The sequence below is a fragment of the Corvus brachyrhynchos genome, unplaced genomic scaffold (genome assembly GCF_000691975.1).
Source record: "Corvus brachyrhynchos isolate BGI_N302 unplaced genomic scaffold, ASM69197v1 scaffold69, whole genome shotgun sequence".
NCBI lineage: Eukaryota > Metazoa > Chordata > Aves > Passeriformes > Corvidae > Corvus > Corvus brachyrhynchos.
Genome location: NW_008240228.1, coordinates 5,716,213 through 5,733,877, shown reverse-complemented (window position 1 = coordinate 5,733,877; position 17,665 = coordinate 5,716,213). Strand labels below are relative to the sequence as shown.

The 17,665-nt window shown below is 42.2% G+C and overlaps 1 long non-coding RNA gene across 2 annotated transcripts in view; it reads right to left on the bottom strand.

The window, feature by feature from the left end:
* Nucleotides 1–17,665, bottom strand: part of LOC108449384 — a 180,383-nt gene that overhangs the window by 64,421 nt on the left and 98,297 nt on the right. For both annotated transcript variants that reach the window (XR_001865563.1, XR_001865564.1), the window contains exon 4: nt 5,991–6,102. This is a non-coding gene — a long non-coding RNA (uncharacterized LOC108449384). The remainder of the gene's footprint in view (nt 1–5,990; nt 6,103–17,665) is intronic.

Here is a 17,665-nt window from a genome sequence, read left to right as displayed (position 1 = left end):
TAGATCTCCATGTGAGCATAATTGATTTTGGGCATGTACTCCACAAACCCTTCACCAATGATTTATCTTCATTTGGGGAGTATAACACCGAGTTCAATCAGGTCCTCAGAGAGACATCCATCAAATGCATCATCAGCAAAGAAAAGTGCGGCCTTCTCTTTCGATTTTATCTTTCCTTTTGCTTTCATATTACTTAAACAAAACAGGAGAACCTTTTTCTTCTAAAAATAAATAAATCACTGCTAGTTATTGAAGTAATTCTGGGACAAGTGACCCACCAGTATATACAACAATTGAATTTTCCCCTGAACCATGAATTTTCCCTTTCTCTGGGTGGCAACACACCAGTCAAGAAAGTTTGGAAAGACATGAGGAAAAGGCTGCAGTAAGAGGTTTCAACAAGGTCTGGTAAAGGTGGGGAAAAGGAATGTGTGCAAAACATCACAAAAAAGAACTAGAAGGGAATCATCAGGAAGCTGCATCCAGGATTATAATTACTTTAAACATTCAAATATGACAAAAGAGGATGGAATAAAAACATAACAGTCAGGCATGAAACGTAAAAAGTAAATGTTACGCTATGTTCCAATCGCTGACTTTCTGATTTATCTACTTTTCCTGCACTTACTTAATTGTAAACTCTGAGGAGGAGCAATACAATTCTTTGAAATCACATTTAAGAAACGCATGGACAGCATTTGGTTTTGGGTGTGTAAGCTCACTGAAATGGGCACCTCATCTATCATATTCCACGTATTATTTTTTGTGACATTTAAATAACATTGAACTCCATCAGGGCAGAAAGCAAATGGAAATTTTGGGAACATTTTCCCAACTATTTCCCTTGCTTTTCATAATTTTTGACTAATCAGGCCAGGGGGGTGCAGGGGATACATGTGATAAACACAGAGTTCAGACATTTGCAGGTCTGTAGCTTCCTCCTCATGATAATTCACAGACACATGGAAAAGCTGAGGTAGGAAGGCATCTTTGGTGATCCTACAGTCCAAGCACCTCTCAGAGCACAGTCAGAACAGGTTCCTTAGGACTGCGTCCAGCTGGACAAAGAAAAAGCCCAGCAACCAAAAAAACCCACAGCAATAAACAATTGGAATTCCCTGAAAATCAATTTATATCCACTGCCTCTTGCCCTGCTAAGATTTTGCATTCAAAGCAACACAGGGAAGCAAACAAAAAATTATTTCACTTTTTCTCTCAAGTTCAGAAACCCAGAGCTGAGCTCTGAAGTCGCACTGCCAGCCCCTATGCTTAATCTACAAAAATAATGAAATGGGATCAGTTACAATGAAATACAATCCCCAAGTAATTGAGACAGATTCAGAATTAATTCATCTTTGCAAAGGAGTTGGAAAAGTTGATGGTGGAAAAGGTAATTTTTCTTTTATAAAACAGCTCCCAGCATGAGAAAGACTTTTTTCCTCTAAAAAAAAATGACCTAAGCTGAAAAGAAATATCCCTCAACAATGGGAAACCTGATCCTGCATGAAAATGTAAGCAGAATAGGAATTAAATTAGTAAAATATCTTCAGCTTTCAGAGGACTAAAAATTGGGAATCATTCTGTGGTACTCTCCTGGAAAGCCTAACAGCACTAGCGAAGGGCAAGGTTTTCCTGAAGTTCTGTTAAAGCATCCTAGACAAAATAACAGGGTTTAAGCAACTACTCCTGTGTTGTCTCTTAGATCTGAGTGGGTAAAGTGCTTATTGCTGCTGGCTCAAATGTGTGTGGAATAACAAAACATGTCTGTGAGTGGTACTGAGCACGGGGAGATGGGAATTCCTGCTCCAGCCCCTGGCTGGGTTTCTGTCTGGTTCTGGGGCAGATCTCTTGGCAGCTGGTATCAATACTGCACTTCCCTGGATCGTATGGACACAAGGCATGGATTTTGGTGCCACTGGGGCACTGCTCCCCTACATGTTTGGGGGACCTAAAAGCAAAGGTCTGTTTAATCACTAAAATGAATTATTTTGCAAAAAAGCAGAAATCAGTCTGACTTTTAAGCCAGGAATACTCCTGTTTGTGATCATCCAAGGAGCTGGCAGCAGAAACCATGTGCTATGACATCAATGGCCAAATGTTTTGCTCTGAGATTATCCATGGAGAATAACTGCATTCAACCTTTAATCTGCAATTTTCTATGGACCAGTACATTTCAAACTGACAATTTCAAAAGGCCAAACACCACTGTCAAAACCTTCAAATAATTAAACTTAAAAACAATACAAATCAACTATTTCTCCAAGGCAGAACTGGTCACTGAACTGTCTTCTGTATGTGTAGGGACCTCAGCTACACAATGCCCTGTTAGTACTCCACAAAGAAGTAGGATCATGTAGTTTTATTCACTATACAAAATCTTCTATTAAAAATTATGGTCCTTGCCTTCTATTTTATGAATATTTAAAATCTCTAAGTGCATTTTTTACGTTCTCCATCACTGAATACCACAGTTCCCTTTGTGTTCAATGTGCTGATTTATTCCCACTGGCACCAATAACAGGTAATAGAAAAGACCCCACAGCATTATTAATTACCATAGGCATTAATTAGATGTTACACATGGGAACAAGACAGATGGCAAGACAAACAGGAGTCAGACAGACAGGTATGGCTGAGTACCTCACACTGTCCTGGAAAGATGGATGATGCCTCTCTAGGTGTGTGAGCTGATAGGGAATGACCTTCGTTGATGGAGAAGACACACGGTGGTAAGAAATATTAATGATGAGACAAGTAGCAGAAACTTCAGGTATAGGAGAGATGTAATAACAAAGGAACAAGCAAATGTTTCCTCAGCTCAACTGCGTCCAGTAATTGAAATAAATGGAACATCCCAGCTGAGGAAGGGAATGGCATCTGCACTGAGTGACAATGATCCCATGCTGAAGGATGGCTGGTGGCTCCCTACAGCTGCTGCTCGCTTTGCTTAATCATCTCCCAGCAGGAAGAGTGATAACATGCCAAAGGCGTCCATCCTTCTTTTTTCTCCCCTCTAATTGCTATTTTACTTTTCAAATAATTGACAGAGCTTAGTTATGCATTTTGTATTAGCCCAGAAGAGCTGTGAGAATGGGGAACACAACCCAAGCCCTTCCATCCCAGCTGCTGCAGGATCAAATGACGGACTCTCTGCTCCTCTCTCCTGGTCATCCCATTACCATGACCCCCCTCCCTGTCAGTGAAAAGAGAGAGAGAAGAAAGACAAAGGAAATATTTTGCTTGAACTCCTTGCAGCAAAATACATCTCCTAAACCCAGAGTTTTTAATGTCATATTCACACAGTATGGTAGATGAAATTCAAGTGAAGGGGTTGCCCCTTTCTAACAGGAAGGGATGTGTAGTAATGATATTCAGGTGCTGTGCAAGAGATCAGAACGAAGTGATCCTCAGTTTGTTTCCACGGGAGCCCTGTCCATGCTCTTTCCCACCCCAAATAAGCAGCATTAAGCCCACTGGGTTTGGTAAGGGTGTTTACAGGCACCAGAGTCCTTGCCTTTCTGAGCCTCCCCTCATCTGTTGCCCGACTCGCCACATGCAATCCTGCATTTAAAATGGGTACAAGAGGCTTGGGTCAGGCAGCAGAGAGCTCTGCAAGCTGCAAGAGCTCGGGATTTATTGGTTTTGTCCAGGGATCCACTGGCTGGGGAAAGTCCAGGGATAGCCCAGTGATAGCCCAGGGATACTGTGCCCAGCCTCAGCTCCCACTGCAGCTCTGCACCCACCAAGGGGCTGGGACAGGCTTTGGTGTGACAGCAGTTTTAGGGTTCTTGTCCTGGGACAAACAAATCTTGTGGTGGCCTCTGTTACCTCCCAGCTAAGGCTGACGAGAGCCTGTCTGTCTGTCTGTCTGTCCCTTTGTGCTATGTGATAGCTGATGGAACTCAGAATAAATGCCCAGTTCCTGCCCAGCTGGAGATGACAGCCAGCAGATCCTTGCCCCAGGGGGTTCTCTTATCCCTTTTTAGCATTTGCAGACAGAAAAGTGATCACAGCTTTTCCTTCAGCCCAGGGGGATTTCACCAAGCACATCTTTATGCCAAGTCTGGCATGTCGCTTCCGTGATTGTTTGGATGAGGCAGCATCAGATTTGTTAGATACCCAAAGCAGAGTCCGTCTCCCACTTAGAGCACAGTTAACCCACATCTTTATCCCTACAAACATTGAGACGTGGCAGGGCCAACACATAATTAAACAGCCAGTTTAATTGGTGTTATCAGTAAACAAATGCTGTTGTTTCTCCATATCCTAAAAAAGATCAAGTTTTCCATGTTACATCCAATGATTTGTTTTCAAGGTTTTCTGTGCAATTGCTTTCCACTGGGCCAGAAAGCAGCTAATCAGCTGAAGGCTCTGCAGTGGGCAACTTGACAGACAGTTAATAGCTTTAAAAAAATTTTTTCTATGACCTGCCAAAGTTATTTAGGTTTTCTTCAAGGTTTGTAATACAGATCTATGTGCCAATTTATTTAAATTATTTTCCAGTACACCTTGAAAATCATGGAAAATCGAAATAAATGGATAAAGCATGGAGTGCAAGGATGTGTTGCTCCAGACTGTCTCCTTGGCTTCATCTTCACATAAGCACAGAAACAATAATAACAGTCAAATGTAAAGAAATTGGGAAAACATCAGCTTAAGCATAATTAATCACTGTATTACTGAATAACGTTACTGTATTACTGAATAACACGAAGAACAAACAATACATACGTAGCTCAGAGAGAAATCCAGATTTTTCATGAATCTTATAGAAAGATGTGATCATTATCAACTTCACAATATTTTAAGATGACTGTTTACATGTTAAGTCTTACAAAAATCTCACATTCATCTCTCTAATTTCATTCTCTGAGTTTTAAGGGAAAATCCCACCTCCCACCCAGCAAGGAAAGCTGAGGAAACTTCAGATGGAAATCTCCAGCGGATGTATTAGAGCTATAAAACTTAGCACATGAATTGTGGCATGGACTCTTATACATTTAGTGCAGCAATCCTGGGATCTCTATGACAACAATCCCAACAGATGCTCTCTGAATGATGCTGCTGCACAAGGCACTTACTGTGCTTCTAATGGGAAAACCACTATGCTGATTCCCACAGATTATTTTTGGAATGAGAAATTGCTTGTTATGATATTTTACTAAGAATATGGAGAGGGGGTTGCACTGAAACATGTAAATGATCTAAAATTTGGGCTGAGTACAGACACAAAAGCAGGAGTTCAAGGTGATGTCAGTGCTCTCCTGCCTCTTCCTTCTCTCCTACGGAAGATCATTAGGAATTGACTGGTTTGGGCCCAGAATAGCTCCAGGAAGCCTCAGCTGCAGTTCAAGCTGCATCATGGACCACAAGAGAATTAGAAAGGAGATCCCTTCACCTTCCACGCTGGCTGGGCTGCTCCCCAGCCATATCCCTATCTGCCCATTTATTTATGGTTAGAGATCAGTGGAGAGCTGCTCCAGTTTTGTTTCATGAGACTGGAAGCAGTCAGAGGTCTGTCTGGTCCCTCTGCCAGGGCAGTGGCCACGTGCACTGCTAAGGACACGGGCAGAGTCCTTTAAATGTCTCATCCCACAAAACCCTATTTTCTTTCTTTTATTTTTTCTGACATAGGAACGGACTGAAAGCAGCCTCCCCTGTTTGCAGCAATGCCTGTTTCCATGGCACCCAGAGAAGCAGCTGATGGCCTTGTTATAATAAAAACTCTAATAAATTTCAACAGATTGCTGGGAATTGCTTTTTTTTCCCCCCTAAACCCAGACAACTCTCCATTCCTGGAACCACCTCCTATATGGTCTGAAACTCTATGGTGAAGTTAAACTCTTCATAGTGATGATAGTTTTTTTAAACAAGAAATAAAATTTAACATGCATCCCTCAGAGAGAAAGAAAAAACCCAAACCTTATCAATGTTTCTTAGCTATCATGGACTTGACAGAGCTCTAAATACGTTTGTCTGATGAATCCTACCTGTGCAACATCTGTTCACAGCCACTGAAAAGCAACCATGGATGGCCTTAGAGACAGAACATCTTCCCCCTTGAACTGTGCTCCCAAAAAGCTGCTAAGCTGCTGTGCTGCCCTGTGAATTTTTGAAAAGAGATAATTGAACATGGGCATTTTACACTCAAATACACTTTTCATCACTCTGATACTCACCTCTGTAAAACCTCATGAATATGTAGCACTGTCTTTTACTTCTTTTTAGTGTCTTCCATCCCAGGTTGAGTCAATTTTAGATTCATTTGGTTTCTAAGGTGTTGATCTTGAGGATCCTTTGATTTTGTGTACAATTATAACTGAACATTGAGGAGCATTTACAAAACTGGGAAAAGCAGTGGAAGAGAATTGTCTTTTCATAGTTTCAAAGGTAACTGGAAAAGTCCAGACATTATCCCTCGTGCTTTGTTAATTATCCTGGTGACAGCCTGTGTTACACTGGTCAGGAAAGAAAATCAGATTTCAAAACTGAGGACAAAACAAAAAGCAATATTCAAATGACTGTATGGAAAGAAAAGTAGAGAAAGCAGTACTAACATTGCATTTGAGAATTCAGTATTAATGGAAGATTTTGTGCTAAATTCAGAGTACCTGTTTGCCAGAGGTGGCCTCAATGCTGAGCATTACCAGGTTCTTTTGTTAAAGGGAATCAGTGAATGTTTGACCTGAGTATTTCTCCACATCCTGTTCTCAGTTCAGTGCCTGTTACTGCACCTGCTCTGCTCTCTGCACCCCAGCACCTCACAGACGGTGACCCAAACTCAGTAAGGAACTGCTCAAAATATGTCTTTCCCCAAAGAACCTGTAATTCAGTTAATGAATAATAAAAATAATAGATCCTGCAGAACCATAGAACTGCATATTCTTAAACATGTGTCTTCTTGGCACACTGTGGAAAAACAACTGAAAAGCCTTAACTGAATTTCAAAGAGAAACCACATTTAGATCTTAACTAATTGTCAAAAGTAACTGTCCTACAGGTAATTACAGAGAAAAATACCCAGAAATAAAATCACATGACCTTAACCAAACATGACCTCAAAGGAAATGATCTTTGGGAGCCACAGGAAGGAAAATATGGATAGGGAATAAAGTGAGACTGCTGTTCTTTAGGAACAGTAACTTAATCACTACTGTTACTGACAGATCATTTCACTATGAGAAATAACATACATTAAAAGAGAAGAGTTTCTCACTGTTTTGGGAGACGCTGCTGTAACACATTGAAATTATCACTAAGGGGTTAGAAATGCACTTTGGCATCCCAGGCTCTACCATATGGTTTGCATCCCCACTTCTTGAGGAGCTGCGCACGTGTTCTGCACAGGCACAGGGAGAGTGTTCAAACAAAACACAGCCCCAGCAATTCTCCATCTCATCCACAAAGGGCTTAATAAAATGACTGAAATTACTCCAGTTTAGCACATCATTATAAATCATCTTGCAGCCCTAATAGTCTCAGGTTCAGACATTAAAAGGACAATAAAACTGCTTAGGAAATGTTCTCTCCACTTAAGAAGCACGATGGAATTCACCAAACTTACTTCAACGTCTGGGGAATCGCCAGGAACGTTAATAAACTAAAGTGCTTGAGGAGTCTATTAATTTTGGACAGTGTGATTTATCTTCTGATACTCTTTAGAAAGTTGCCCAGACAAAACTCCTCACTGGCTGATTTTGTGTACTGTTCCCAGCGCTCCAGTAGTTTTCCTTCTGCTCCCTCCCCTGGAATGGACTTTTCCCCCTGGAGATGAGAAGCCCTCTCCACACCCTTACTCGGCTGTGTCCTGCCTGCTGGAGGGGTCCAAGCAAACATGCAATTTTCCTCCAAATATATGGAAAACATGACCCAGCAGCTTCCTCCAAGGCCTTTTTGCCTGGATAATCCCAGACAGACTGCTTCCAGGTGTGAGCATCCACATCCTGCCTTCAAGCCATGTAAAAATTGCCACTCTGCTGACAGAGCTCCACCTTATGGATTTCTATTTTTCATCTTTCCTGTTTGTTTGGCAGACCGAAGGATTGAAAAAAGCACGGGTTAGCATTTGGTTTGTTTTAAAATGCTGCAAAAATTTATTCTGCTGGCATAGCACATGACCCACCCTCCAGGGAGGGACACTGTGCTGCTGTCACCATTTTTGCCGTGACACCTTTATCACTGGCTGAGCAGGACTACATCCAATATCTCATCTTCCTCTCAGCACAGCCTGAAAGTATCACTACCATCCTGTTGATCTGTGCTGGCTGACTGGCAAAAAGCTGCACTGTCTGTCCTCTCCATCAGGTTCCTCTGGTGCCATGGGGGCTTTAGATCAAACCAAGGCCATATAGTTTGTCCTGGAAATATATACATTGAATTTTCAACATGCATCCCTGTAGCAAAGTATGTTAAATACCACTGAGGGAATATTAAACAACTCCAGAAAAAACTGGCATTCTACCTAATTTCTTTCTTTGTGTCTCAGGCAGGTAAATTATTAGGAATTTGCTATCAGAGAGCAAAACATTTCAATGTTCCACATGATAATAGTAATGAGACGTGCCAACAACCATAATTTGTGCATTAGGAGAGATCGAAAGGGCTGTTTAAGGGCGTGACAGTGGCTCATTTGCCATGGCACAGGGTGACATTTTGTAAACCTGTGACACGGCTCAGACTGTGCTGCGCTGCAATTGCTACATGTGCTCCTTTCCTCCTTTTCCCCATCTTGACAGGGAAAGCAATTCCTACACCTTCAACTACAAACCAAAACAAATGAGAGGGAAAGATTATTTGTGTTTGATGTGTTCTGCTTCTCGCCACTCGATAATTTCATCCAATGGTGCTGCTCCACACAACTGATGTGATTTGTTGGACTCTCTAGCAGCTAATGTTTTTATTTTGAAATTGTTATCTTATTGATTAGATTTTTCATATACTTCACATTTACTTGCTTCTATCTCCTCCAAAACACTTTCCACACTTCATTTTGTCCACAGTGCAGTTCTACTTACTTATATATTATAACACATAATTTTATACAACATAGAATGAATGCAAAGTTCATGGTCAATTTGAAAGATTAAAAGTAAGATTTAAATTCTCCTGGCTGAAAGTGACTTCTGAAAAAGTTAATTATTCCTCCTTACCTCAGACTTACCCCTTAAAGCTGTCTGCTAAATCACAAGAGATCTGAAAGGATTTCACTTTTCACTCCTGGCCACAGAAGGGCACAGCAGAATTTTAAAAGCTCAAATAGTGTGTGAAACGTGAAGAGTTATTGCTACTATTTACGAAGCACCAGGAACAAGTCCTGCTTTCAATTATTTCTGAAGATACTCCACTGAGTCTGATCCCCCATTGCCCTGCATAATATATACATTTAAATCTACACAAAGTGGGTTAGAAAGCACTCCTGGTCTGCTCTGCAAACATTTCAGCTTGAAGTGACACCGATAAAGAGCCACAAGAGAGACACTTGTTTCTAAAAAAGATGCTTTAGGCTAACAGAAAATATTATCAATAAACCTTCTGTGTATTTGAGGAGGGGAAAAATAAGCTGTATTTCTAATGTGCCCTGTCAAGGCAGCTGGCTACAGTTCTCATTGGGTTTAATGGGATGTATTTGGTTTCTGCTGAAAACAGAGTAGAAACGGAACATCGGTTTCACAGAATATGTTATTAACATCTCTTATCTGAGAGATTATTATCTCATATAATATGATTTCTGGAGCAGTATTAGCCCGGGAAAATCCCAGAGACATGCAGCCTGTGGCTGGGAGAGGTTAAGCACAGTGTATTTGCAGAGAGAGAGCAGAGGAGAAGGAAAGGTACCTGCTCAGGTCCTCAGAGAGCTGCTGCCCTCTGGCCTTGGGCTCCCTGCAGAGCACGTTCAGGCCTCAGGTGGGCATGAGGAGAAGGACTGATCCTTAGAGCCACCTCCAGGCTGGAAAGGCTGGAGCAGGGTGACCATCACCCTGCTGGGGGATCAGGGTGGAGAGAAGGGTCACCCACAGGACTGCGGAGGGTGTCAGCACTGGGCATCGGCCGCAGGGTGCTCTGAGGAGAGTTCAGTGCCCATAGCTGGTTCCAATGGGTCTGTCCAGCTCCAGAGGCTGTGAGAGTCAGCAGAACCGAGCCCTTTTGGGTGCTTGACCTTTGGGAACCCTCCTGCGGCACACTGTGTTGTGTCCTTACAAACGGTGTCAACTCCAACATACAAAGACCCCATGTTCCCACAGAGAAGGCAGGGGAAAGTTCTGTGGGATGTGCTGTGAGAATATCTGCTGCTCGTACACGTGGTAAAAACCACGGGGTTGAACTGGGGTTTTACAGCATTCTTAGAAGAGAACTTTGGAGGAGGAGGTTTGTGTCAGCTCCGTGACACGACCTTTGCAGCAGCCGACGGGCTGATTAGCTCAGCAGCCCATCAAAGCCTCACCACCACCACTGCCTCCCCCACATCCTTCCCCAGGGCTTTGCTGCTTTACTGCCAGTGAGTTTTGCAGTAACTCCTGGCTTTCCACAAGCCATTTGGGGTGACTGAATCCAGGATCCCTTCTCTTGTCTCTGCGTGCTCCCAGCAGAGCCTGCAGAGCCCCGCACACCTTCCCCAGGCACCCCCCTGCTCCTGTGGGGCTGCACCCCAGGGCTGCAGGTGAGGCCACCCTGCACCGTCTGGGCACTGGGAGGGATACCCCGGCACCTCCTGGAGCCACAAAGCCTCCAGGCAGGAGGAAAGGGAGCAGGATGGCTGCAGTGCTCACATCAGTCATCTCCATGCCCTAACACCCATGCCAACGGCAGAACCAGAGTTCCGGCACCTTGCACAGCATCAGGCAACATGAGAACATCTCCTCCAGGATGAAATGTTTCCACGTTATCTAATTAGGTGTGGCCTAACAAATAAGTTAGAGCAGTACTGGATGTTAGAATTTAATCATGCTGCAACTAACAATTTTTGTCAATCCTACAGGAAAAGAGGCAGCATTGTAAGTGAGTTGCATTCCCAGCATTGCCTGTTCCTCCTTCCTCCTGCACAAAAAACCAGGAACGCCTTCTGCCAAGAGAAACGGAATCAAATAGCTCCAGACATCTGTGAACCTCATAGTGGAGATTATTTTCCTAGAAATAAGATCATGGATTCCACAGAAAAGTATTATTGCTTTTCATGTGATAGGATACCAACAACACAACACTGAAATGATAAATACTAGAGATGGCAGAACTGCTTGCAATAAGATGTTAAGTGGATTCATTTGGCCTCTTGGCTTTTCTTTGTTAATTCTTCATGAGCTGATTTGAACAAATACTACTTATTTGATCACTAATTCATGCAAAGATGTTTCTATCTATAGACCACTTGCAAATGATGCACTGCTACTGCTGCCTCACGGTGTAAACAATCACATAAATTATATATTATGAACTCTATTTCCTGATCAGAGACTCGCTGAAAACAAAGATGAAGTGCACAAGAAGTGTCACATCCCTTGTGACCAAACTCCTGACCTGAGTGAGAATTCTCATCTCAGTGCAGCTATGTTCATGTATTCCCAGATTCTTGGTGCAAACACACTTTTTTGTATCAGTACAACTGGCTGGAACAACTCCCATTAACTTCCCAAATGATGAGTTTTTGGAGGACCACTTTCAAATAATATTACAGTTGCAAATATAATGTGAAGTTTGTGAGTACAGAATAAATCCTGCTCTATTAAAATAATAAACAAAAGTGACAGGATATTAAACTGAGTTTCCATGAAAACAATTCTCAGTGGTCTCCTGTGCAGGTTCCTCAGCTCAGAGCTTGATTAGACACTGCCATCGAGAGCAACCATGAGCTAAGAGCTCAGCCAGGGAGGAGAGGAGGGAGTCCAATCCAATTTCACCCCAAATTACTTTTGTTTGCTCTTTGTTTGTTTGTGTTGGTTTTTTTCCAACTGCCAAACTCAAACGACTTCAACACAAAACTGCCAGAAGGCTTTTAATCTATGAGACAGAAGCAGGAAAACTTAAACCAGTAAAAAGCCACCAAACCAAACACCAAAGCTTAAATACAACCCAAAAAGGGCTGAAACAGCCAACAAACTGATCCTGTGTAGGCGATAAACTGTAAGTAGATATAATAATTTGAAAGCTGGTCTTCATAATTCTTCATGTTTTGTCCCACAGAGCTTTTGCAGTCACAAGGAATACTTGTGAAATCCATAATCCATGGGAATATTCCATGTCTGTCCATGTGGGGCTGTAATGCTTTTGTCTCCTGCTGTATACAAATAAACACTTACGTACAGAAGAGATGAGGGCAGCTTGTGAAAGAAGAAGGAATGATCCCAGACCTGTTACAAAATAGACTTCAAGAACGTGAGGGAACTTTGTAGCGCAGCCTCCCTAAGCCCTGAACTCAGCCTTTGGAGATAAGACAGGACCTGGCAAACTGGGATGCCGTAATTGTACTTCTGGGTTTAATTTATCCATCCTAATAATACACTTACATTGATGCCAGTCCCTAAGCAATAATCTCCAGCCTCCACAGTCTCATATGCATACTTCAAGCACATGATTAAGATGACTGGAGATTTCCTGGGGGGAATATTTAGATTTAGGTTCAGTACTGCTCAACTTTGCAACAGACAGAACTAGTTACTACACATATCAAAACACATAGTAAGTAACAAATTTCAGATCTGTGGTGGGGGACACATTCATATCAGCATGACAGAAAAGCATTTATCCCACAGCTGATTAGGTTCTTGACCCACTAGTGAATGAATCAAATTTCAAATCTGATCTAAAGCATTTTTACTCTTCTTAGCCCTTTCTATCTTTTAATAAGCATGGAAGTTTTCCACTTCCTGCTAGAGTTTTGATCATCTATCCCTGTACTGCAAGGAAAATCTTGTACTTTTGCATTTTAATATGTTTTTCATCTTTTGAGTAAAGTTATCACTTGTTTTTAACCATATTTATTCTTCAGGTAAGTGCGGCCAGAATTTCTTTTAAAATGTCCAAGAATTAAATCAATTAGCAGGTCTGGCCTGCTAGGAATTCTTCCAAGATCTGATACAGAGAACATAGCAAACACTCCTACAAACTTGAAAATTCTTTAAGGGGGTATCAACAACAAACTAAAAGCTTGTTGGTTTAGGCAACAGAGCATAGAGACACTGATGGAGAATTTCACCAACATGGTATGGTAAAAGTTATCAGCAACCCTACTGAGAGAAGCACAAAGTTAGGAGGACTTCCTTTGCAAGAATAAACATGTGAAAATACCTGTTCTATCTGTGTTTAGAGTTCCACCTCCCATGCTGGTGGACAGGAGACATTTCCCTCTCACAGAGCCTGTAAGTCATAGAAAGTGCAATTTCACCATGATAAGAATTTTTAAACTATCACAGATTCAGGCAAGAGCAGCAAATTTTCTAAAGGGTTTACTTATGAAAGTCCAAGTATTTTATTTTGAGGACTGTAAATGTCTGCTCAGACTTCTGGCTGATCCTGGAGGCATTCTTTGATCTCTAGGGAAAGACAGAAGAGGCTGGGGATCTGCATGAGCTGCGGGCTGAAGCAGTGCTGGAGCTTGGGGATGTCACCCACACACTGTACTCCTGGCAGAGCCCCTTTCACCTCCGTGGAGTTTGGGAGAGCTGGAATACAAACCTCTGCCTTACAAACTCCACGTGGGATTGGTGACTCTCTACCTATCCCCTTGGACTGGGGCTTTGGGTTCAGCTGTTGGTTTTACTCACACATTGAACTGAATCCCCACAGCACAGTGACAGAGGTTTGTGCCTCTGATCCAAGCCATGCCTCGCAACTCTGCATCATTCTGATTCAGTAAAAGTAGCAACTCACTTGAGACTTTCACAGGCGTCACACTGACCCAAAGCAATCCCTTCAAAATTCTGTGAGCATTTGCAGCATCCTTATTATTCAGCATTTTTGAGCTGCTAAATCTGGGAACAGCTGTGGATAGATGCTTGGAGGATTAGGCTGTACTTTGCTAATAGGACCTGACTGCAGCATCTCAGGAAACAGTGAAAGTCATGCTATAAATAGTGAAGGTTTCTGTTACAAAGTGCTTTTACATATATTAAATCAAGATGCCATAATTAAAGTAACCATTTCAGAGGAATGGATAACAAGGAAAAAGTCATTAATAATCTCTTGCCTCGTGTGGCTCTGGGAAAAGAATCTGATTGAGTCAAGCTAAAAATGCTCTGCAATTGAAACAAAATAGGTATTTTCATTGGTTTAAAACAAATTACTGGTAGTGAAAAGGATAAGGAAAACATACAAGTCTATTAGTAATACACACTGCTATAGGTCTTCTAAGGTTTTTCTAAGCATATCACAGTGTTTTCATAATCACAATCAAAACAGCTGGTTAAGTGAGTGATGCAATGTAAATTACAGAATTAAAATGTTTCAACCATTTTCCTGCAGATTTGGAATGGCTCTTTAAAGCATCTGAAGTGCCAGTGGAGTGCCAGGATTCTCTACAGTCAGTGATTGTCTGCTGTTTGCAATCAGTCTCCAATTTGTCACTCTGCTTCCAACAAAATATTAATGTAATCAGATGAAATTATCCCCCTTCCAGCCCCACGTGTGGTTTGGAGTCAGTGTTGTGTTTGCTACTGCTCAAAGTGGGTTCATGGTGCTTCAAGGAAGCAAGAGATGCTGAGAGATCAAAAGGTGACAATTTAAAAATGATACTTGAAGCAGCATTTTAAAATACCTCATGGCATCATAAAGTAGAGAGTGTCACTCTGTCCTAGGACACCATTCCTGAGATCCCAGAGGCTTCCTGGGGAAGGAGAATATTTGACACCCCACTGCAGTCTTGCTTTTGTCCAAGCAGGGCTTCAATTTACAGCAATAAAGCTGGAAACCATGAACATCAAAAATCTGTAGAGAAATTAAGTTACCTTAAGAGCACAGTGGTGTAATTAGTCACAATTAGTGGAGCTATCAGTTGTAAGTGATTAAAAATGAGGCTTAGATAAAGGCGGTGAATTTGACTAAAAATGTTTCCGTTAGAAAGATTTGACCTTCTTACCCATTAAATCTGAACATTAATCCGCAGATGAAAATCAAGTTACAATTGAACAGAGACAATTACATTTCAATTTTGGTTGACAGTAAGCTCAGGTTTCAAATCTAATACAGTTATTTTGTGACCTCAGGCACCTCATTTAAAGTCCTTTCCATCTCTAAATGAAGATAATACTTCCTTGCCTTTGTGAAGAGCTTTGAAACCTTGGCTGAATTGTTATTATTTATGTGTACAGCCCTGAAAGCATAACTCAACAGGATGGCTGTGTTTGCACATCTGAGCCTGGATGTTATTGTGAGCAAAATATTTACTCTCTCTGCACCCAAATAAATTTTGCTGGAAATATTGCAGCAGATGACTACTAACACTTCACTTGCCTGCTTGTTTTTCCAAGAGAATCCTAAATAAAGTTCTGGATCCTACCAAAATGTATGTACTTGACTTTCATCACAGAAATCAATCCACTGAAATCCATGGGATTGGTCACATGCCTCTGTTCAGGCTTAAGTGCACAGCAGCAGCACAATCACAACTTAAGGGAGCACCAAATATCAAACCCATTTTTAATCCATGCAAAGTCAACACATCCTACACCAACCCCACCCCGATGCCTTTGTCCTCACATATCCCAGCTTGTCACACTCCCAACGAAGTCCTTGGATCAATGGCTACATAACTACATTGAGAGATGAAATACACGAATTTTTCATTCATTACAGATTCTGCCTGTCCCCTGAAGAATTGCCTGATCTCATCCTCTGGGGTTTAAAAGTGTTCAACTTCACCAATAAGGAAAGGAATGAAGTGTTGAGTAATGGCAGGGGTTGATAGATACAATTTAATAGTGATGACATCAGTGAATACGTTGTCTAATTAAAACGAGAAAAAAAGAAAGATTGGTAAAAAGAAAAAAAATAAAGAAAGATTGGAAATGTATAAGCATGAAAGAAAGAGCTCTCTTTCAGCCTCTACCCTAAGAAGTTATTAAATTACCTCCCCTCAAGCTCAGGAGCACTGCCCTGTTTCCAAGGGACAGCTCTACTCCGATTACCCTCTGTGAGCAAGGGAAGGTGGTGGCAATTCAGCAGTGGAGCACAGGGCAGGAGAGCACATTCAGGGTTTCTCTGAGCAGTGTGACTGCACAGCCATGGGATCAGCACATTTCTGGAGCTGCACAAACACCCTGAGAGGCCTCTTGGTGAGACACATTCCAGGGATGGAAGGAAGGCAAGTCACTCAACGACTTCCTCTCGTGCAGGAGATGCTGTGAACAACAGCTCCAACAATCTCAGGGACGAACTGTGCCAAGACGAAACACGGGGGTTCCTTTCCTTTTGGATTTTCTGCTTGCACAGTCCAGGCGCTGCTTCCCACTCCAGCTGCAGACACAGCTCACATGCAAAACCAGCATTGCAAGTGCCCTGCCAGGTAAACTGACTCAGCAGGTACCGGAGAGCCAGACCCGTAAAATGTGCTACTTCTCAAGCCCCTGACTCCCAGAGAAGCCAGGGAGCACAGCCCAGCTGCTGGAGTCCACAAACTCCACTCTGGGTTGGTGCCTGCAGCTGGTGCAGGCTGACTTCTGTTGCACAGGTCTGTGGTGAGACTAGTGCACTATCAGTTTTCACATTTAGGAAAGATTTTCCTGTCTCCTAAACTGCCTGTGCCATTCTGAAAACAAGGGTGAGGAGGTGTGCCTGCAATATATCCTGCATCACCACTGTTTGCTTGCTGTGACAGTAAGGGTTGGAACACAAATATCAGCCATCTCTGGGAGTGAGGTATTTTTCTCACCTCCTGAGAAGGGGATGGAATATCCCCTCCTCTAAAGAAAGTGACTGTTCTTTCATATTCTTAAGCCTTCTAGGTTGTGTTTTTGTAGCCAGCAGCCAAAAAAAGCTCCAAAAGGAGGCTTCAGAAGTCAAATAAAAGCCAGTGTGTACGTGAAGGTCGCACGCACAGTCACCAGGAGCAGCTCTATTTCTGCATTGCAGCTGAAATCAAGATTATGCCTCAGGTTTCCTCTGCAAGCCCCCAGGGAGAACATTGCTCACAGAGATGCAAAATTAAAAGTACAAGTACAATGGATTTCTTGCTCATTGGGCACGAAGGCCACAAACAACATGACTGCACTTGCATACAATAAATAGAAGTGCTTTCATTTAATGATGACTCTGCTGTTACCAAGAACACCTTTAAAGCTTTCAAAATATATTTGCAAGATTTCCTCTTTCGCACTGGTATAAGCAAAAGCAATGCAGAGCAAGTCAGTAACTGGCTGGAGCTCAGAGCAGAGCCATCGTCATCTCCGGCAGAACGTTCTATCACGTACAAGGAGTGAATGACACATAGGCAGAATTAAAAGTATTACCTAGGAGGAAAAGACCTAAAAAGTAGCCCAGGGCTACAGAAAAAGCTGTAACTATGTCAAAACAACAAGTCTGAAGGTAAATAAAAACATGCAATAGAAGCTCTACTCTAAAAATTGAAATTTCCAGTTTTTTCAGTTTCTTAAACTTCAATGGAAGCCAGAGGAAAGCTGGAAGAGGGATGTGATGCACCTCCAGCTTTCAGTCTGAACTGCCTGCAATGTATCTCCTGCTG